This window comes from Lissotriton helveticus, chromosome 1_2 (assembly GCF_964261635.1).
Source record: "Lissotriton helveticus chromosome 1_2, aLisHel1.1, whole genome shotgun sequence".
Classification (NCBI taxonomy): domain Eukaryota; kingdom Metazoa; phylum Chordata; class Amphibia; order Caudata; family Salamandridae; genus Lissotriton; species Lissotriton helveticus.
The window spans coordinates 427,907,139-427,928,718 of record NC_136058.1 but is presented as its reverse complement, the minus strand read 5'-3'; the positions used below and the strand labels follow the sequence as shown (position 1 = coordinate 427,928,718).

At 52.1% G+C, this 21,580-nt stretch overlaps 1 long non-coding RNA gene across 1 annotated transcript in view; it reads left to right on the top strand.

Annotated features, from left to right (window-relative positions):
- Window positions 1–20,336, top strand: part of LOC144808000 (uncharacterized) — a 41,423-nt gene extending 21,087 nt beyond the window's left edge. Inside the window, exons 2-3 of the long non-coding RNA XR_013606559.1 lie at window positions 18,215–18,304; window positions 20,223–20,336. This is a non-coding gene — a long non-coding RNA (uncharacterized LOC144808000). The remainder of the gene's footprint in view (window positions 1–18,214; window positions 18,305–20,222) is intronic.
- Window positions 20,337–21,580: the final 1,244 nt, after the last annotated feature.

The window sequence follows — 21,580 nt, the reverse complement described above, 5'->3', positions numbered from 1 at the left end:
AGCAGCATGACACTGGGGTCTATAATGCTTCTACAGTTTATGCAGAGCAGGGTAGGGGGCTGCGGGGTGTAATGTGGACACTGGAAGCAGCATGACAGTGGAGTCTATAATGCTTCTACAGTTTATGCAGAGCAGGGTAGGGGGCTGCGGGGTGTAATGTGGACACTGGAAGCAGCATGACACTGGGAGTCTATAATGCGTCTACAGTTTATGCAGAGCAGGGTAGGGGGCTGCGGGGTGTAATGTGGACACTGGAAGCAGCATGACAGTGGAGTCTATAATGCTTCTACAGTTTATGCAGAGCAGGGTAGGGGGGCTGCGGGGTGTAAGGTGGACACTGGAAGCAGCATGACAGGGGAGTCTATAATGCTTCTACAGTTTATGCAGAGCAGGGTAGGGGGGCTGCGGGGTGTAAGGTGGACACTGGAAGCAGCATGACAGGGGAGTCTATAATGCTTCTACAGTTTATGCAGAGCAGGGTAGGGGGCTGCAGGGTGTAAGGTGGACACTGGAAGCAAAATGACAGGGGAGTCTATAATGCTTCTACAGTTTATGCAGAGCAGGGTAGGGGGGCTGCGGGGTGTAAGGTGGACACTGGCAGCAGCATGACACTGGGAGTCTATAATGCTTCTACAGTTTATGCAGAGCGGGGTAGGGGGGCTGTGGGGTGTAAGGTGGACACTGGAAGCAGCATGACAGGGGAGTCTATAATGCTTCGACAGTTTATGCAGAGCGGGGTAGGGGGTCTGCGGGGTGTAAGGTGGACACTGGAAGCAGCATGACACTGGGAGTCTATAATGCTTCTACAGTTTATGCAGAGCAGGGTAGGGGGCTGCGGGGTGTAAGGTGGACACTGGGAGCAGCATGACAGTGGAGTCTATAATGCTTCGACAGTTTATGCAGAACAGGGTAGGGGGGCTGCGGGGTGGAAGGTGGACACTGGAAGCAGCATGACGGGAGTCTATAATGCGTCTACAGTTTATGCAGAGCAGGGTAGGGGGCTGCGGGGTGTAAGGTGGACACTGGGAGCAGCATGACAGCGGAGTCTATAATGCTTCTACAGTTTATGCAGAGCAGGGTAGGGGGGCTGCGGGGTGTAAGGTGGACACTGGGAGCAGCATGACGGGAGTCTATAATGCGTCTACAGTTTATGCAGAGCAGGGTAGGGGGCTGCGGGGTGTAAGGTGGACACTGGGAGCAGCATGACAGCGGAGTCTATAATGCTTCTACAGTTTATGCAGAGCAGGGTAGGGGGGCTGCGGGGTGTAAGGTGGACACTGGGAGCAGCATGACACAGGGAGTCTATAATGCTTCTACAGTTTATGCAGAGCAGGGTAGGGGGGCTGCGGGGTGTAAGGTGGACACTGGCAGCAGCATGACAGGGGAGTCTATAATGCGTCTACAGTTTATGCAGAGCAGGGTAGGGGGTCTGCGGGGTGTAAGGTGGACACGGGAAGCAGCATGACACTGGGAGTCTATAATGCTTCTACAGTTTATGCAGAGCAGGGTAGGGGGTTTGCGGGGTGTAAGGTGGACACTGGAAGCAGCATGACACTGGGAGTCTATAATGCTTCTACAGTTTATGCAGAGCAGGGTAGGGGGCTGCGGGGTGTAAGGTGGACACTGGGAGCAGCATGACAGTGGGGTCTATAATGCTTCTACAGTTTATGCAGAGCAGGGTAGGGGGGCTGCGGGGTGTAAGGTGGACACTGGAAGCAGCATGACAGGGGAGTCTATAATGCGTCTACAGTTTATGCAGAGCGGGGTAGGGGGCTGCAGAGTGTAAGGTGGACACTGGAAGCAGCATGACAGTGGAGTCTATAATGCTTCTACAGTTTATGCAGAGCAGGGTAGGGGGGCTGCGGGGTGTAAGGTGGACACTGGAAGCAGCATGACACTGGGAGTCTATAATGCATCTACAGTTTATGCAGAGCAGGGTAGGGGGCTGCGGGGTGTAAGGTGGACACTGGGAGCAGCATGACAACGGGAGTCTATAATGCGTCTACAGTATATGCAGAGCGGGGTAGGGGGCTGCAGAGTGTAAGGTGGACACTGGAAGCAGCATGACAGTGGAGTCTATAATGCTTCTACAGTTTATGCAGAGCAGGGTAGGGGGCTGCGGGGTGTAAAGTGGACACTGGAAGCAGCATGACACTGGGAGTCTATAATGCGTCTACAGTTTATGCAGAGCAGGGTAGGGGGTCTGCGGGGTGTAAGGTGGACACTGGAAGCAGCATGACAGTGGAGTCTATAATGCTTCTACAGTTTATGCAGAGCAGGGTAGGGGGTCTGCCGGGTGTAAGGTGGACACTGGGAGCAGCATGACACTGGGGTCTATAATGCGTCTACAGTTTATGCAGAGCAGGGTGGGGGTCTGCGGGGTGTAAGGTGGATACTGGGAGCAGCATGACACTGGGAGTCTATAATGCTTCGACAGTTTATGCAGAGCAGGGTAGGGGGCTGCGGGGTGTAAGGTGGACACTGGAAGCAGCATGACAACGGGAGTCTATAATGCGTCTACAGTTTATGCAGAGCGGGGTAGGGGGCTGCAGAGTGTAAGGTGGACACTGGAAGCAGCATGACAGGGGAGTCTATAATGCTTCTACAGTTTATGCAGAGCAGGGTAGGGGGCTGCGGGGTGTAAGGTGGACACTGGAAGCAGCATGACACTGGGAGTCTATAATGCTTCTACAGTTTATGCAGAGCAGGGTAGGGGGCTGCGGGGTGTAAGGTGGACACTGGAAGCAGCATGACAGGGGAGTCTATAATGCTTCGACAGTTTATGCAGAGCAGGGTAGGGGGCTGCGGGGTGTAATGTGGACACTGGAAGCAGCATGACACTGGGAGTCTATAATGCGTCTACAGTTTATGCAGAGCAGGGTAGGGGGGCTGCGGGGTGTAAGGTGGACACTGGGAGCAGCATGACAACGGGAGTCTATAATGCGTCTACAGTTTATGCAGAGCGGGGTAGGGGGCTGCAGAGTGTAAGGTGGACACTGGAAGCAGCATGACAGGGGAGTCTATAATGCTTCGACAGTTTATGCAGAGCAGGGTAGGGGGCTGCAGAGTGTAAGGTGGACACTGGAAGCAGCATGACAGTGGAGTCTATAATGCTTCTACAGTTTATGCAGAGCAGGGTAGGGGGGCTGCGGGGTGTAAGGTGGACACTGGAAGCAGCATGACACTGGGGTCTATAATGCTTCGACAGTTTATGCAGAACAGGGTAGGGGGGCTGCAGAGTGTAAGGTGGACACTGGGAGCAGCATGACAGTGGGGTCTATAATGCTTCTACAGTTTATGCAGAGCAGGGTAGGGGGCTGCGGGGTGTAAGGTGGACACTGGAAGCAGCATGACACTGGGAGTCTATAATGCTTCGACAGTTTATGCAGAGCAGGGTAGGGGGTCTGCAGGGTGTAAGGTGGACACTGGAAGCAGCATGACAGGGGAGTCTATAATGCTTCGACAGTTTATGCAGAGCAGGGTAGGGGGCTGCGGGGTGTAAGGTGGACACTGGGAACAGCATGACACTGGAGTCTATAATGCTTCTACAGTTTATGCAGAGCAGGGTAGGGGGCTGCGGGGTGTAAGGTGGACACTGGAAGCAGCATGACAGGGGAGTCTATAATGCTTCTACAGTTTATGCAGAGCAGGGTAGGGGGGCTGCGGGGTGTAAGGTGGACACTGGAAGCAGCATGACAGTGGGGTCTATAATGCTTCTACAGTTTATGCAGAGCAGGGTAGGGGGCTGCGGGGTGTAAGGTGGACACTGGAAGCAGCATGACAGGGGAGTCTATAATGCTTCTACAGTTTATGCAGAGCAGGGTAGGGGGCTGCGGGGTGTAAGGTGGACACTGGGAGCAGCATGACAGGGGAGTCTATAATGCTTCTACAGTTTATGCAGAGCAGGGTAGGGGGGCTGCGGGGTGTAAAGTGGACACTGGAAGCAGCATGACAACCGGAGTCTATAATGCGTCTACAGTTTATGCAGAGCAGGGTAGGGGGGCTGCGGGGTGTAAGGTGGACACTGGGAGCAGCATGACAGTGGGGTCTATAATGCTTCTACAGTTTATGCAGAGCAGGGTAGGGGGTCTGCGGGGTGTAAGGTGGACACTGGAAGCAGCATGACAGGGGAGTCTATAATGCGTCTACAGTTTATGCAGAGCAGGGTAGGGGGGATGCGGGGTGTAAGGTGGACACTGGGAGCAGCATGACACTGGGAGTCTATAATGCGTCTACAGTTTATGCAGAGCAGGGTAGGGGGGATGCGGGGTGTAAGGTGGACACTGGGAGCAGCATGACACTGGGAGTCTATAATGCGTCTACAGTTTATGCAGAGCGGGGTAGGGGGGCTGCGGGGTGTAAGGTGGACACTGGGAGCAGCATGACACTGGGAGTCTATAATGCGTCTACAGTTTATGCAGAGCAGGGTAGGGGGGCTGCGGGGTGTAAGGTGGACACTGGGAGCAGCATGACACTGGGAGTCTATAATGCGTCTACAGTTTATGCAGAGCAGGGTAGGGGGGCTGCGGAGTGTAAGGTGGACACTGGAAGCAGCATGACAGGGGAGTCTATAATGCTTCTACAGTTTATGCAGAGCAGGGTAGGGGGGCTGCGGGGTGTAAGGTGGACACTGGGAGCAGCATGACACTGGGAGTCTATAATGCGTCTACAGTTTATGCAGAGCAGGGTAGGGGGTCTGCGGGGTGTAAGGTGGACACTGGAAGCAGCATGACAACGGGAGTCTATAATGCGTCTACAGTTTATGCAGAGCAGGGTAGGGGGTCTGCTGGGTGTAAGGTGGACACTGGGAGCAGCATGACAGTGGGGTCTATAATGCGTCTACAGTTTATGCAGAGCAGGGTAGGGGGGCTGCGGGGTGTAAGGTGGACACTGGGAGCAGCATGACACTGGGAGTCTATAATGCTTCGACAGTTTATGCAGAGCAGGGTAGGGGGGCTGCGGGGTGTAAGGTGGACACTGGAAGCAGCATGACACTGGGGTCTATAATGCTTCTACAGTTTATGCAGAGCAGGGTAGGGGGCTGCGGGGTGTAATGTGGACACTGGGAGCAGCATGACACTGGGGTCTATAATGCTTCTACAGTTTATGCAGAGCAGGGTAGGGGGGCTGCGGGGTGTAAGGTGGACACTGGAAGCAGCATGACACTGGGAGTCTATAATGCTTCTACAGTTTATGCAGAGCAGGGTAGGGGTCTGCGGGGTGTAAGGTGGACACTGGAAGCAGCATGACACTGGGGTCTATAATGCTTCTACAGTTTATGCAGAGCAGGGTAGGGGGCTGCGGGGTGTAAGGTGGACACTGGGAGCAGCATGACAGTGGAGTCTATAATGCTTCTACAGTTTATGCAGAGCAGGGTAGGGGGGCTGTGGGGTGTAAGGTGGACACTGGAAGCAGCATGACAGTGGAGTCTATAATGCTTCGACAGTTTATGCAGAGCAGGGTAGGGGGCTGCGGGGTGTAATGTGGACACTGGGAGCAGCATGACACTGGGGTCTATAATGCTTCTACAGTTTATGCAGAGCAGGGTAGGGGGTCTGCGGGGTGTAAGGTGGACACTGGGAGCAGCATGACAGTGGGGTCTATAATGCTTCTACAGTTTATGCAGAGCAGGGTAGGGGGCTGCGGGGTGTAAGGTGGACACTGGGAGCAGCATGACAGTGGGAGTCTATAATGCTTCGACAGTTTATGCAGAGCAGGGTAGGGGTCTGCGGGGTGTAAGGTGGACACTGGAAGCAGCATGACACTGGGGTCTATAATGCTTCTACAGTTTATGCAGAGCAGGGTAGGGGGCTGCGGGGTGTAAGGTGGACTATGGGAGCGGCATGACAGTGGAGTCTATAATGCTTCTACAGTTTATGCAGAGCAGGGTAGGGGGGCTGTGGGGTGTAAGGTGGACACTGGAAGCAGCATGACAGTGGAGTCTATAATGCTTCGACAGTTTATGCAGAGCAGGGTAGGGGGCTGCGGGGTGTAATGTGGACACTGGGAGCAGCATGACACTGGGGTCTATAATGCTTCTACAGTTTATGCAGAGCAGGGTAGGGGGTCTGCGGGGTGTAAGGTGGACACTGGGAGCAGCATGACAGTGGGGTCTATAATGCTTCTACAGTTTATGCAGAGCAGGGTAGGGGGCTGCGGGGTGTAAGGTGGACACTGGGAGCAGCATGACAGTGGGAGTCTATAATGCTTCGACAGTTTATGCAGAGCAGGGTAGGGGGCTGCGGGGTGTAAGGTGGACACTGGAAGCAGCATGACACTGGGGTCTATAATGCTTCTACAGTTTATGCAGAGCAGGGTAGGGGGTCTGCGGGGTGTAAGGTGGACACTGGAAGCAGCATGACAGTGGAGTCTATAATGCTTCGACAGTTTATGCAGAGCAGGGTAGGGGGCTGCGGGGTGTAAGGTGGACACTGGAAGCAGCATGACACTGGGGTCTATAATGCTTCTACAGTTTATGCAGAGCAGGGTAGGGGGTCTGCGGGGTGTAAGGTGGACACTGGAAGCAGCATGACACTGGAGTCTATAATGCTTCTACAGTTTATGCAGAGCAGGGTAGGGGGTCTGCGGGGTGTAAGGTGGACACTGGGAGCAGCATGACAGTGGAGTCTATAATGCTTCGACAGTTTATGCAGAGCAGGGTAGGGGGTCTGCGGGGTGTAAGGTGGACACTGGAAGCAGCATGACACTGGAGTCTATAATGCTTCTACAGTTTATGCAGAGCAGGGTAGGGGGTCTGCGGGGTGTAAGGTGGACACTGGGAGCAGCATGACAGTGGAGTCTATAATGCTTCTACAGTTTATGCAGAGCAGGGTAGGGGGGCTGTGGGGTGTAAGGTGGACACTGGAAGCAGCATGACAGGGGAGTCTATAATGCTTCTACAGTTTATGCAGAGCAGGGTAGGGGGCTGCGGGGTGTAAAGTGGACACTGGAAGCAGCATGACACTGGGAGTCTATAATGCGTCTACAGTTTATGCAGAGCAGGGTAGGGGGTCTGCGGGGTGTAAGGTGGACACTGGAAGCAGCATGACACTGGAGTCTATAATGCTTCTACAGTTTATGCAGAGCAGGGTAGGGGGGCTGTGGGGTGTAAGGTGGACACTGGGAGCAGCATGACAGTGGAGTCTATAATGCTTCTACAGTTTATGCAGAGCAGGGTAGGGGGGCTGTGGGGTGTAAGGTGGACACTGGAAGCAGCATGACAGGGGAGTCTATAATGCTTCTACAGTTTATGCAGAGCAGGGTAGGGGGCTGCGGGGTGTAAAGTGGACACTGGAAGCAGCATGACACTGGGAGTCTATAATGCGTCTACAGTTTATGCAGAGCAGGGTAGGGGGTCTGCGGGGTGTAAGGTGGACACTGGAAGCAGCATGACAGTGGAGTCTATAATGCTTCTACAGTTTATGCAGAGCAGGGTAGGGGGTCTGCCGGGTGTAAGGTGGACACTGGGAGCAGCATGACACTGGGGTCTATAATGCGTCTACAGTTTATGCAGAGCAGGGTGGGGGTCTGCGGGGTGTAAGGTGGATACTGGGAGCAGCATGACACTGGGAGTCTATAATGCTTCGACAGTTTATGCAGAGCAGGGTAGGGGGCTGCGGGGTGTAAGGTGGACACTGGAAGCAGCATGACAGGGGAGTCTATAATGCTTCGACAGTTTATGCAGAGCAGGGTAGGGGGCTGCGGGGTGTAATGTGGACACTGGAAGCAGCATGACACTGGGAGTCTATAATGCGTCTACAGTTTATGCAGAGCAGGGTAGGGGGGCTGCGGGGTGTAAGGTGGACACTGGGAGCAGCATGACAACGGGAGTCTATAATGCGTCTACAGTTTATGCAGAGCGGGGTAGGGGGCTGCAGAGTGTAAGGTGGACACTGGAAGCAGCATGATAGTGGGGTCTATAATGCTTCTACAGTTTATGCAGAGCAGGGTAGGGGGGCTGCGGGGTGTAAGGTGGACACTGGAAGCAGCATGACACTGGGGTCTATAATGCTTCGACAGTTTATGCAGAACAGGGTAGGGGGGCTGCAGAGTGTAAGGTGGACACTGGGAGCAGCATGACAGTGGGGTCTATAATGCTTCTACAGTTTATGCAGAGCAGGGTAGGGGGTCTGCAGAGTGTAAGGTGGACACTGGAAGCAGCATGACAGGGGAGTCTATAATGCTTCTACAGTTGATGCAGAGCAGGGTAGGGGGCTGCGGGGTGTAAGGTGGACACTGGGAGCAGCATGACAGCGGAGTCTATAATGCTTCTACAGTTTATGCAGAGCAGGGTAGGGGGCTGCGGGGTGTAAGGTGGACACTGGAAGCAGCATGACAGTGGGGTCTATAATGCTTCGACAGTTTATGCAGAGCAGGGTAGGGGGTCTGCAGGGTGTAAGGTGGACACTGGAAGCAGCATGACAGGGGAGTCTATAATGCTTCGACAGTTTATGCAGAGCAGGGTAGGGGGCTGCAGAGTGTAAGGTGGACACTGGAAGCAGCATGACAGGGGAGTCTATAATGCTTCTACAGTTTATGCAGAGCAGGGTAGGGGGGCTGCGGGGTGTAAGGTGGACACTGGAAGCAGCATGACAGTGGGGTCTATAATGCTTCTACAGTTTATGCAGAGCAGGGTAGGGGGCTGCGGGGTGTAAGGTGGACACTGGAAGCAGCATGACAGGGGAGTCTATAATGCTTCTACAGTTTATGCAGAGCAGGGTAGGGGGGCTGCGGGGTGTAAGGTGGACACTGGAAGCAGCATGACAGTGGGGTCTATAATGCTTCTACAGTTTATGCAGAGCAGGGTAGGGGGCTGCGGGGTGTAATGTGGACACTGGAAGCAGCATGACACTGGAGTCTATAATGCTTCTACAGTTTATGCAGAGCAGGGTAGGGGGTCTGCGGGGTGTAAGGTGGACACTGGGAGCAGCATGACAGTGGAGTCTATAATGCGTCTACAGTTTATGCAGAGCAGGGTAGGGGGGCTGCGGGGTGTAAGGTGGACACTGGGAACAGCATGACAGTGGGGTCTATAATGCTTCTACAGTTTATGCAGAGCAGGGTAGGGGGGCTGCGGGGTGTAAGGTGGACACTGGGAGCAGCATGACAGGGGAGTCTATAATGCTTCTACAGTTTATGCAGAGCAGGGTAGGGGGGCTGCGGGGTGTAAAGTGGACACTGGAAGCAGCATGACAACCGGAGTCTATAATGCGTCTACAGTTTATGCAGAGCAGGGTAGGGGGGCTGCGGGGTGTAAGGTGGACACTGGGAGCAGCATGACAGTGGGGTCTATAATGCGTCTACAGTTTATGCAGAGCAGGGTAGGGGGTCTGCGGGGTGTAAGGTGGACACTAGGAGCAGCATGACACTGGGGTCTATAATGCTTCTACAGTTTATGCAGAGCAGGGTAGGGGGTCTGCGGGGTGTAAGGTGGACACTGGAAGCAGCATGACAGGGGAGTCTATAATGCGTCTACAGTTTATGCAGAGCAGGGTAGGGGGGATGCGGGGTGTAAGGTGGACACTGGAAGCAGCATGACAGTGGAGTCTATAATGCTTCTACAGTTTATGCAGAGCGGGGTAGGGGGGCTGCGGGGTGTAAGGTGGACACTGGGAGCAGCATGACACTGGGAGTCTATAATGCGTCTACAGTTTATGCAGAGCAGGGTAGGGGGGCTGCGGGGTGTAAGGTGGACACTGGGAGCAGCATGACACTGGGAGTCTATAATGCGTCTACAGTTTATGCAGAGCAGGGTAGGGGGTCTGCGGGGTGTAAGGTGGACACTGGAAGCAGCATGACAACGGGAGTCTATAATGCGTCTACAGTTTATGCAGAGCAGGGTAGGGGGTCTGCGGGGTGTAAGGTGGACACTGGGAGCAGCATGACAGTGGGGTCTATAATGCGTCTACAGTTTATGCAGAGCAGGGTAGGGGGGCTGCGGGGTGTAAGGTGGACACTGGGAGCAGCATGACACTGGGAGTCTATAATGCTTCGACAGTTTATGCAGAGCAGGGTAGGGGGGCTGCGGGGTGTAAGGTGGACACTGGAAGCAGCATGACACTGGGGTCTATAATGCTTCTACAGTTTATGCAGAGCAGGGTAGGGGGCTGCGGGGTGTAATGTGGACACTGGGAGCAGCATGACACTGGGGTCTATAATGCTTCTACAGTTTATGCAGAGCAGGGTAGGGGGCTGCGGGGTGTAAGGTGGACACTGGGAGCAGCATGACAGTGGAGTCTATAATGCTTCTACAGTTTATGCAGAGCAGGGTAGGGGGGCTGTGGGGTGTAAGGTGGACACTGGAAGCAGCATGACAGTGGAGTCTATAATGCTTCGACAGTTTATGCAGAGCAGGGTAGGGGGCTGCGGGGTGTAATGTGGACACTGGGAGCAGCATGACACTGGGGTCTATAATGCTTCTACAGTTTATGCAGAGCAGGGTAGGGGGCTGCGGGGTGTAAGGTGGACACTGGGAGCAGCATGACAGTGGAGTCTATAATGCTTCTACAGTTTATGCAGAGCAGGGTAGGGGGGCTGTGGGGTGTAAGGTGGACACTGGAAGCAGCATGACACTGGAGTCTATAATGCTTCTACAGTTTATGCAGAGCAGGGTAGGGGGGCTGTGGGGTGTAAGGTGGACACTGGAAGCAGCATGACAGTGGAGTCTATAATGCTTCGACAGTTTATGCAGAGCAGGGTAGGGGGCTGCGGGGTGTAAGGTGGACACTGGAAGCAGCATGACACTGGGGTCTATAATGCTTCTACAGTTTATGCAGAGCAGGGTAGGGGGTCTGCGGGGTGTAAGGTGGACACTGGAAGCAGCATGACACTGGAGTCTATAATGCTTCTACAGTTTATGCAGAGCAGGGTAGGGGGTCTGCGGGGTGTAAGGTGGACACTGGGAGCAGCATGACAGTGGAGTCTATAATGCTTCGACAGTTTATGCAGAGCAGGGTAGGGGGTCTGCGGGGTGTAAGGTGGACACTGGAAGCAGCATGACACTGGAGTCTATAATGCTTCTACAGTTTATGCAGAGCAGGGTAGGGGGGCTGTGGGGTGTAAGGTGGACACTGGAAGCAGCATGACAGTGGAGTCTATAATGCTTCGACAGTTTATGCAGAGCAGGGTAGGGGGCTGCGGGGTGTAAGGTGGACACTGGAAGCAGCATGACAGTGGAGTCTATAATGCTTCTACAGTTTATGCAGAGCGGGGTAGGGGGGCTGTGGGGTGTAAGGTGGACACTGGGAGCAGCATGACAGTGGAGTCTATAATGCTTCTACAGTTTATGCAGAGCAGGGTAGGGGGTCTGCGGGGTGTAAGGTGGACACTGGAAGCAGCATGACAATGGGAGTCTATAATGCTTCTACAGTTTATGCAGAGCAGGGTAGGGGGTCTGCGGGGTGTAAGGTGGACACTGGAAGCAGCATGACAATGGGAGTCTATAATGCTTCTACAGTTTATGCAGAGCAGGGTAGGGGGTCTGCGGGGTGTAAGGTGGACACTGGGAGCAGCATGACAGTGGGGTCTATAATGCTTCTACAGTTTATGCAGAGCAGGGTAGGGGGCTGCGGGGTGTAAGGTGGACACTGGGAGCCGCTTGACAGTGGAGTCTATAATGCTTCTACAGTTTATGCAGAGCAGGGTAGGGGGGCTGCGGGGTGTAAGGTGGACACTGGAAGCAGCATGACACTGGAGTCTATAATGCTTCTACAGTTTATGCAGAGCAGGGTAGGGGGTCTGCGGGGTGTAAGGTGGACACTGGAAGCAGCATGACAGTGGGGTCTATAATGCTTCTACAGTTTATGCAGAGCAGGGTAGGGGGCTGCAGGGTGTAAGGTGGACACTGGGAGCAGCATGACACTGGGAGTCTATAATGCTTCTACAGTTTATGCAGAGCAGGGTAGGGGGCTGCGGGGTGTAAGGTGGACACTGGGAGCAGCATGACAGTGGGGTCTATAATGCTTCGACAGTTTATGCAAAGCAGGGTAGGGGGTCTGCGGGGTGTAAGGTGGACACTGGAAGCAGCATGACAACGGGAGTCTATAATGCGTCTACAGTTTATGCAAAGCAGGGTAGGGGGTCTGCGGGGTGTAAAGTGGACACTGGCAGCAGCATGACAGGGGAGTCTATAATGCGTCTACAGTTTATGCAGAGCAGGGTAGGGGGGCTGCGGGGTGTAAGGTGGACACTGGGAGCAGCATGACAGGGGAGTCTATAATGCGTCTACAGTTTATGCAGAGCAGGGTAGGGGGGCTGCGGGGTGTAAGGTGGACACTGGGAGCAGCATGACAACGGGAGTCTATAATGCGTCTACAGTTTATGCAGAGCAGGGTAGGGGGTCTGCGGGGTGTAAAGTGGACACTGGCAGCAGCATGACAGGGGGAGTCTATAATGCTTCTACAGTTTATGCAGAGCAGGGTAGGGGGGCTGCGGGGTGTAAGGTGGACACTGGGAGCAGCATGACAGGGGAGTCTATAATGCTTCTACAGTTTATGCAGAGCAGGGTAGGGGGCTGCGGGGTGTAAGGTGGACACTGGAAGCAGCATGACAGGGGAGTCTATAATGCTTCTACAGTTTATGCAGAGCAGGGTAGGGGGCTGCGGGGTGTAAGGTGGACACTGAGAGCAGCATGACAGGGGGGTCTATAATGCTTCTACAGTTTATGCAGAGCAGGGTAGGGGGCTGCGGGGTGTAAGGTGGACACTGGGAGCAGCATGACAGGGGAGTCTATAATGCGTCTACAGTTTATGCAGAGCAGGGTAGGGGGCTGCGGGGTGTAAGGTGGACACTGGAAGCAGCATGACAGGGGAGTCTATAATGCTTCTACAGTTTATGCAGAGCAGGGTAGGGGGGCTGCGGGGTGTAAGGTGGACACTGGGAGCAGCATGACAATGGGAGTCTATAATGCGTCTACAGTTTATGCAGAGCAGGGTAGGGGGTCTGCGGGGTGTAAGGTGGACACTGGGAGCAGCATGACAGTGGGGTCTATAATGCGTCTACAGTTTATGCAGAGCAGGGTAGGGGGCTGCGGGGTGTAAGGTGGACACTGGGAGCAGCATGACGGGAGTCTATAATGCGTCTACAGTTTATGCAGAGCAGGGTAGGGGGGCTGCGGGGTGTAAGGTGGACACTGGAAGCAGCATGACAGTGGAGTCTATAATGCTTCTACAGTTTATGCAGAGCAGGGTAGGGGGCTGCGGGGTGTAAAGTGGACACTGGAAGCAGCATGACAGTGGAGTCTATAATGCGTCTACAGTTTATGCAGAGCAGGGTAGGGGGGCTGCGGGGTGTAAGGTGGACCCTGGAAGCAGCATGACAGTGGGGTCTATAATGCTTCTACAGTTTATGCAGAGCAGGGTAGGGGGCTGCAGAGTGTAAGGTGGACACTGGAAGCAGCATGACAGGGGAGTCTATAATGCTTCTACAGTTTATGCAGAGCAGGGTAGGGGGGCTGCGGGGTGTAAGGTGGACACTGGAAGCAGCATGACAGGGGAGTCTATAATGCTTCTACAGTTTATGCAGAGCAGGGTAGGGGGGCTGCGGGGTGTAAGGTGGACACTGGAAGCAGCATGACAGCGGAGTCTATAATGCGTCTACAGTTTATGCAGAGCAGGGTAGGGGGGCTGCGGGGTGTAAGGTGGACCCTGGAAGCAGCATGACACTGGGGTCTATAATGTGTCTACAGTTTATGCAGAGCAGGGTAGGGGGCTGCGGGGTGTAAGGTGGACACTGGGAACAGCATGACAGTGGAGTCTATAATGCTTCTACAGTTTATGCAGAGCAGGGTAGGGGGGCTGCGGGGTGTAAGGTGGACCCTGGAAGCAGCATGACAGTGGAGTCTATAATGCTTCTACAGTTTATGCAGAGCAGGGTAGGGGGTCTGCGGGGTGTAAGGTGGACACTGGGAGCAGCATGACAATGGGAGTCTATAATGCTTCTACAGTTTATGCAGAGCAGGGTAGGGGGCTGCGGGGTGTAAGGTGGACACTGGAAGCAGCATGACAGTGGAGTCTATAATGCTTCTACAGTTTATGCAGAGCAGGGTAGGGGGGCTGCGGGGTGTAAGGTGGACACTGGGAGCAGCATGACACTGGGAGTCTATAATGCTTCTACAGTTTATGCAGAGCAGGGTAGGGGGCTGCGGGGTGTAAGGTGGACACTGGGAGCAGCATGACAGTGGAGTCTATAATGCTTCGACAGTTTATGCAGAGCAGGGTAGGGGGGCTGCGGGGTGTAAGGTGGACACTGGGAGCAGCATGACACTGGAGTCTATAATGCGTCTACAGTTTATGCAGAGCAGGGTAGGGGGGCTGCGGGGTGTAAGGTGGACACTGGGAGCAGCATGACAGTGGAGTCTATAATGCTTCTACAGTTTATGCAGAGCAGGGTAGGGGGCTGCGGGGTGTAAGGTGGACACTGGGAGCAGCATGACAGTGGAGTCTATAATGCTTCGACAGTTTATGCAGAGCAGGGTAGGGGGGCTGCGGGGTGTAAGGTGGACACTGGGAGCAGCATGACAATGGGAGTCTATAATGCTTCGACAGTTTATGCAGAGCAGGGTAGGGGGCTGCGGGGTGTAAGGTGGACACTGGAAGCAGCATGACAGGGGAGTCTATAATGCTTCTACAGTTTATGCAGAGCAGGGTAGGGGGGCTGCGGGGTGTAAAGTGGACACTGGCAGCAGCATGACACTGGGAGTCTATAATGCGTCTACAGTTTATGCAGAGCGGGGTAGGGGGGCTGTGGGGTGTAAGGTGGACACTGGAAGCAGCATGACAGGGGAGTCTATAATGCTTCGACAGTTTATGCAGAGCGGGGTAGGGGGTCTGCGGGGTGTAAGGTGGACACTGGAAGCAGCATGACACTGGAGTCTATAATGCTTCTACAGTTTATGCAGAGCAGGGTAGGGGGGCTGCGGGGTGTAAGGTGGACACTGGAAGCAGCATGACACTGGGGTCTATAATGCTTCTACAGTTTATGCAGAGCAGGGTAGGGGGCTGCGGGGTGTAAGGTGGACACTGGGAGCCGCTTGACAGTGGAGTCTATAATGCTTCTACAGTTTATGCAGAGCAGGGTAGGGGGTCTGCGGGGTGTAACGTGGACACTGGGAGCCGCATGACAGTGGAGTCTATAATGCTTCTACAGTTTATGCAGAGCAGGGTAGGGGGGCTGCGGGGTGTAAGGTGGACACTGGGAGCAGCATGACAGTGGAGTCTATAATGCTTCTACAGTTTATGCAGAGCAGGGTAGGGGGGCTGTGGGGTGTAAGGTGGACACTGGAAGCAGCATGACACTGGAGTCTATAATGCTTCTACAGTTTATGCAGAGCAGGGTAGGGGGCTGCGGGGTGTAAGGTGGACACTGGAAGCAGCATGACACTGGAGTCTATAATGCTTCTACAGTTTATGCAGAGCAGGGTAGGGGGGCTGCGGGGTGTAAGGTGGACACTGGGAGCAGCATGACAGCGGAGTCTATAATGCTTCTACAGTTTATGCAGAGCAGGGTAGGGGGTCTGCGGGGTGTAAGGTGGACACTGGGAGCAGCATGACACTGGGAGTCTATAATGCTTCGACAGTTTATGCAAAGCAGGGTAGGGGGTCTGCGGGGTGTAAGGTGGACACTGGAAGCAGCATGACAACGGGAGTCTATAATGCGTCTACAGTTTATGCAGAGCAGGGTAGGGGGTCTGCGGGGTGTAAGGTGGACACTGGAAGCAGCATGACACTGGAGTCTATAATGCTTCTACAGTTTATGCAGAGCAGGGTAGGGGGGCTGCGGGGTGTAAGGTGGACACTGGGAGCAGCATGACAGTGGGGTCTATAATGCTTCTACAGTTTATGCAGAGCAGGGTAGGGGGTCTGCGGGGTGTAAGGTGGACACTGGAAGCAGCATGACAGTGGGGTCTATAATGCTTCTACAGTTTATGCAGAGCAGGGTAGGGGGCTGCGGGGTGTAAAGTGGACACTGGAAGCAGCATGACACTGGGAGTCTATAATGCTTCTACAGTTTATGCAGAGCAGGGTAGGGGGCTGCGGGGTGTAAGGTGGACACTGGGAGCAGCATGACAGTGGGGTCTATAATGCTTCTACAGTTTATGCAGAGCAGGGTAGGGGGTCTACGGGGTGTAAGGTGGACACTGGGAGCAGCATGACAGTGGGGTCTATAATGCTTCTACAGTTTATGCAGAGCAGGGTAGGGGGCTGCGGGGTGTAAGGTGGACACTGGGAGCAGCATGACAGTGGGGTCTATAATGCTTCTACAGTTTATGCAGAGCAGGGTAGGGGGCTGCGGGGTGTAATGTGGACACTGGAAGCAGCATGACAGGGGAGTCTATAATGCTTCTACAGTTTATGCAGAGCGGGGTAGGGGGGCTGCGGGGTGTAAGGTGGACACTGGGAGCAGCATGACACTGGAGTCTATAATGCGTCTACAGTTTATGCAGAGCAGGGTAGGGGGGCTGCGGGGTGTAAGGTGGACACTGGGAGCAGCATGACAGTGGGGTCTATAATGCTTCTACAGTTTATGCAGAGCAGGGTAGGGGGGCTGCGGGGTGTAAGGTGGACACTGGGAACAGCATGACAGTGGGGTCTATAATGCTTCTACAGTTTATGCAGAGCAGGGTAGGGGGTCTGCGGGGTGTAAGGTGGACACTGGAAGCAGCATGACAGTGGGAGTCTATAATGCTTCTACAGTTTATGCAGAGCAGGGTAGGGGGCTGCGGGGTGTAAGGTGGACACTGGAAGCAGCATGACACAGGGAGTCTATAATGCGTCTACAGTTTATGCAGAGCAGGGTAGGGGGGCTGCGGGGTGTAAGGTGGACACTGGAAGCAGCATGACAGGGGAGTCTATAATGCTTCTACAGTTTATGCAGAGCAGGGTAAGGGATCTGCGGGGTGTAAGGTGGACACTGGGAGCAGCATGACACTGGGAGTCTATAATGCGTCTACAGTTTATGCAGAGCAGGGTAGGGGGGCTGCGGGGTGTAAGGTGGACACTGGAAGCAGCATGACAGGGGAGTCTATAATGCTTCTACAGTTTATGCAGAGCAGGGTAGGGGGGCTGCGGGGTGTAAGGTGGACACTGGAAGCAGCATGACAGTGGGGTCTATAATGCTTCGACAGTTTATGCAAAGCAGGGTAGGGGGTCTGCGGGGTGTAAGGTGGACACTGGAAGCAGCATGACACTGGGAGTCTATAATGCGTCTACAGTTTATGCAGAGCAGGGTAGGGGGGCTGCGGGGTGTAAGGTGGACACTGGGAGCAGCATGACACTGGGAGTCTATAATGCGTCTACAGTTTATGCAGAGCAGGGTAGGGGGTCTGCGGGGTGTAAGGTGGACACTGGAAGCAGCATGACACTGGGAGTCTATAATGCGTCTACAGTTTATGCAGAGCAGGGTAGGGGGTCTGCGGGGTGTAAGGTGGACACTGGAAGCAGCATGACACTGGGAGTCTATAATGCTTCTACAGTTTATGCAGAGCAGGGTAGGGGGTCTGCGGGGTGTAAGGTGGACACTGTAAGCAGCATGACAGGGGAGTCTATAATGCGTCTACAGTTTATGCAGAGCAGGGTAGGGGGTCTGCGGGGTGTAAGGTGGACACTGGGAGCAGCATGACAGTGGGGTCTATAATGCTTCTACAGTTTATGCAGAGCAGGGTAGGGGGTCTGCGGGGTGTAAGGTGGACACTGGGAGCAGCATGACAGTGGGGTCTATAATGCTTCTACAGTTTATGCAGAGCAGGGTAGGGGGGCTGCGGGGTGTAAGGTGGACACTGGGAGCCGCTTGACAGTGGAGTCTATAATGCTTCTACAGTTTATGCAGAGCAGGGTAGGGGGTCTGCGGGGTGTAAGGTGGACACTGGAAGCAGCATGACACTGGGGTCTATAATGCTTCTACAGTTTATGCAGAGCAGGGTAGGGGGTCTGCGGGGTGTAAAGTGGACACTGGAAGCAGCATGACAACGGGAGTCTATAATGCTTCTACAGTTTATGCAGAGCAGGGTAGGGGGTCTGCGGGGTGTAAAGTGGACACTGGAAGCAGCATGACAACGGGAGTCTATAATGCTTCTACAGTCTATGCAGAGCAGGGAAGAGGGATTGCGGAGTGATGAACAGAGCGGGATATTTTGTGGTGTGCAGAGAGGGAATGTGTGTATGGAGAGTGACACAATAATTTGAGTCTTTCACTAATGCTATGTCTTGTGTCTTTGCAGCACTCACTGTGGCATGGAACACCTGGAATATTTTAGAAGTGCGGCCCTACAATTATCAACCACATCTATCATCGCTCTGTGTGAGAAAGGGTAAGTGACAGAGAATATCAGTGGATAGATGTGCGCCGTATGGTTCAGTGTTTCTTTGGCTCCACCTCATGCCCTGTTCTTGTCCTTCATGAATTGGTGTCTAAGATCCAACCACATTTCACGCCCCCTGCTGCTCTTCATCCGTAACTGCGATGTCTGATCTGTAAACTACAGCGGCTCCAGGACTATCACGTAATTCACCTGCTCTCACCATATCGACATCTCGTCTGTCCTTCCTGGCCCTGTCTGTCTGGCTTTTCTTTACACCATGGTTCTTACCTGCCAGATCCTGCTACACCTGTTCTTTTGCCATCTTAACACTTTATAGCCAGACTTCTTGGCTTTGCCATTGCATGTTGATGCAGTATCCATGTTACAGATGCATTGTGGGACCTTATTTATTATACGTATTGTTATCCATCATTTTGAAGTGTAAATGAAAGCTTAGCTGAACTTAATCCATAAATGGCCTTTTTGGAAAAACAAACGTTTCCTGCACCATTTATAGATTCCAGAAGAAAATAACACTCCCATAATAAACATTTAAAGATTTGTCAGAATGTATGCATTCATTTAACGCAAACAGAAAAATGGTGTGGATCAGTTCGCCCCCATGTCTAAATCTGCAGAAAAGAGGCACAAATTTGCCCTGGTTTCTTTTATTTGTATGAATTCAAACATCAGTGGTTTGATTTGCATCAGTGCAAACGTCTGTGGTCTTTAGAACTTTTTGTAATTAGAAAGACAAGCTGAGATCAGTTATATCTCTGGCTCCTCCAACACATCTCATGCCCTTCTCACCCTGTCACAGCTGCTCACAGCTGCCAAGACTCCCCTGGTTCAGAGTTGAGCAGCTGATCTAGTCCAGGCAGTTTGTTTCTTTGGATTCTAGGACTTAGGGGCATATTACCAACAACTAGCGATAATTTTTGTCTCTAACTTGTTTAGAGACAAAAATTATCGCCGCACATCGGCGATTTTTATCGCAGATAAACCTTGCTATTAGCAGGGTTTATCGCAAATGCGATAAAAAACGGCCGCAATGCATGAATATCGCTTAAAAGTCAGCAATATTCATGCATTACCGAGCAAATGCTCTTAGCCATGTTATCCACCTCCCATTGGATAACATGGCTAAGAACTGCTGAGGGCAGGTGTTAGCTTTTGGAGATATTCTCGCTTAGCGCGAATATCTCCAAAAGTTGGTAATAGGAGATAGCGATGTTAGCGACTGTTTCCAGTCGCTAACATCTTGGCACGCCCACTTTGCATGTCATTAGTGATAAATATCACTGACATGCAAAGTGGGGCCCAAGATGGTCGCTATCTCCTATTAGCTGTCGCTAACTGGTGTTAGCGACAGCTTGGTAATAGGGAGATAATTTTATCTCCGCTTTCTTGGCTTTTAAAGCCAAAAAAGCGGAGATAAACCCCCTTGATAATATGCCCCTGAGTTTCCTGAATTTATTCAGCTGAACAAGGACTACAAGTCCTGGAATGAAAAGTAAAAATCCGGCCTGGAGCAGTCAGTCAGGCCTGGACCTGGTGAGCTTTGTAAGGCAGGGAAGTTTCTGTCGGCTCTGCTTTGCGGTGTCTACACTACAGTCATATAAAGCTTGGTCCTAATGTGAGCATTGTGCGACTGAGCACTCTATAATGATAATAATAATCCAGGAAAAATCTTAAAACTTATTCTGTTTCTTACTTGTGAAGAAGGTGCAGGAGGTGAATCAAAAGCCAAACTAGACACTATCACTTGTATATCTTGAAATACAGGTAATGTCATTGTTCAGTGCATCATTGCTGTTGGAGCACACTTAGCTAATATTTTTGTTCCAGTTACCTAGAAGTGTAAAACAGTTTTTTCTGTTTCATTAGCCCTAACTGAAATATATGTTTATATGTTTTTCCTTTCTAGGTGACAGAGCTTTTCTTAGAAAATATGTCTGCTTCCAGCACAAGCACGCGGCACAAATAAATAACGTTGCTAGATTGATGCAAATTGGAGTATAAAAATAATGTTGTCAAGAAGTAATGCTGCTGTCTAGATGTGATTTTGTGTTCATCACTTCATTCTGTTTCATGCTGCCCAATCCAGCTGTGTACAGTTCATACTCTTACTGACAGTTTGAATAAAAGTGAAAGCAGTGGAAATTGAGGTTGAGATTTTGAGGCACATTTATGAATAAACAAAGTGTTGTGCTTCCTTTGTGCCTGATCTTAGATTGGAATAAGGTCCAAATGCTGGGCGTATGTCCCAGCCCCAACTAAGATGGTGTACATGGTGCACAAACTCTGCTATCAGAACAGAAGTGGGCAGCCGTTTCTGTGCAGTGAGTGGCTGCTGTGAGCAACTTCTTCATGTGTAGTTCTCTTGCCTAAACACTGCTAACAAGCACCTGCACCAGACGATTTATTGATCCCAGCCATGTCAGAGGTTTTTGTGATGGCTGGGTAAGCAACATGAAGAGAAGCCCTTAGGACGCAGGGCCTGTTTTAGAGTTTGGAGCATTGGGGTTACTCTGTGATGGACGTGGTGGATATCCCATCCAACTATTACAATGCCATTATATCCAGTCGAACTTATAATACCGCGGACGGAATATCCCTCACGTTTGTGACCTAGTGACCTGTCCACCAAGCGCTAAATCTACTCCTTAGTTTCAGTTCTTTAAAATATGTGCTGCTGAGAAAAAGCAAACTTGGCACACCCAGCAGATGCTGAGCTGGTGGTATTGGTTGGGTTTGCTGGCTCATCATTAGTAAGCATTGGCAAAGGTAATAGGCTTTGCCTTTATAACATGAATGCTGAGCGACAGGCTTTGTGAAAGCGTAGTTAGAAAAGTTAGAGAAAATAGATATATTGAAGGAAAAGCACATTATTTTCTTTAAAGTATCTCGAAATTGAACATTGAGTTCAATATTTTCAATCTTTATAAATAACATGGTTTATTTTTTTTAATTCACACAGAAAGCTCAGACCACAATTTAAATAGCCTATTGCATGTGGTCCAGCTTCAAAATAACAGTGAGGACCAGATGCAGGAAGAGAAAAGAACAACATCTGCCTGAGTAAGTGTCAGAATTTAAAGGGTGTCATTAACTTTGCATCCATTGAGCAATGGTAACAAATACTTAAGTCTTTTTGTCTATGCAACAGCGTAAAAAAGAGATTTATGGGACTTTGGGAAAAGATATTTCTATACTCGGTGTAAAAATCATGGCCCTCTCATACTAGGGCGAAACAACTGCTTTGCATAATCGCAGGTATTGTTC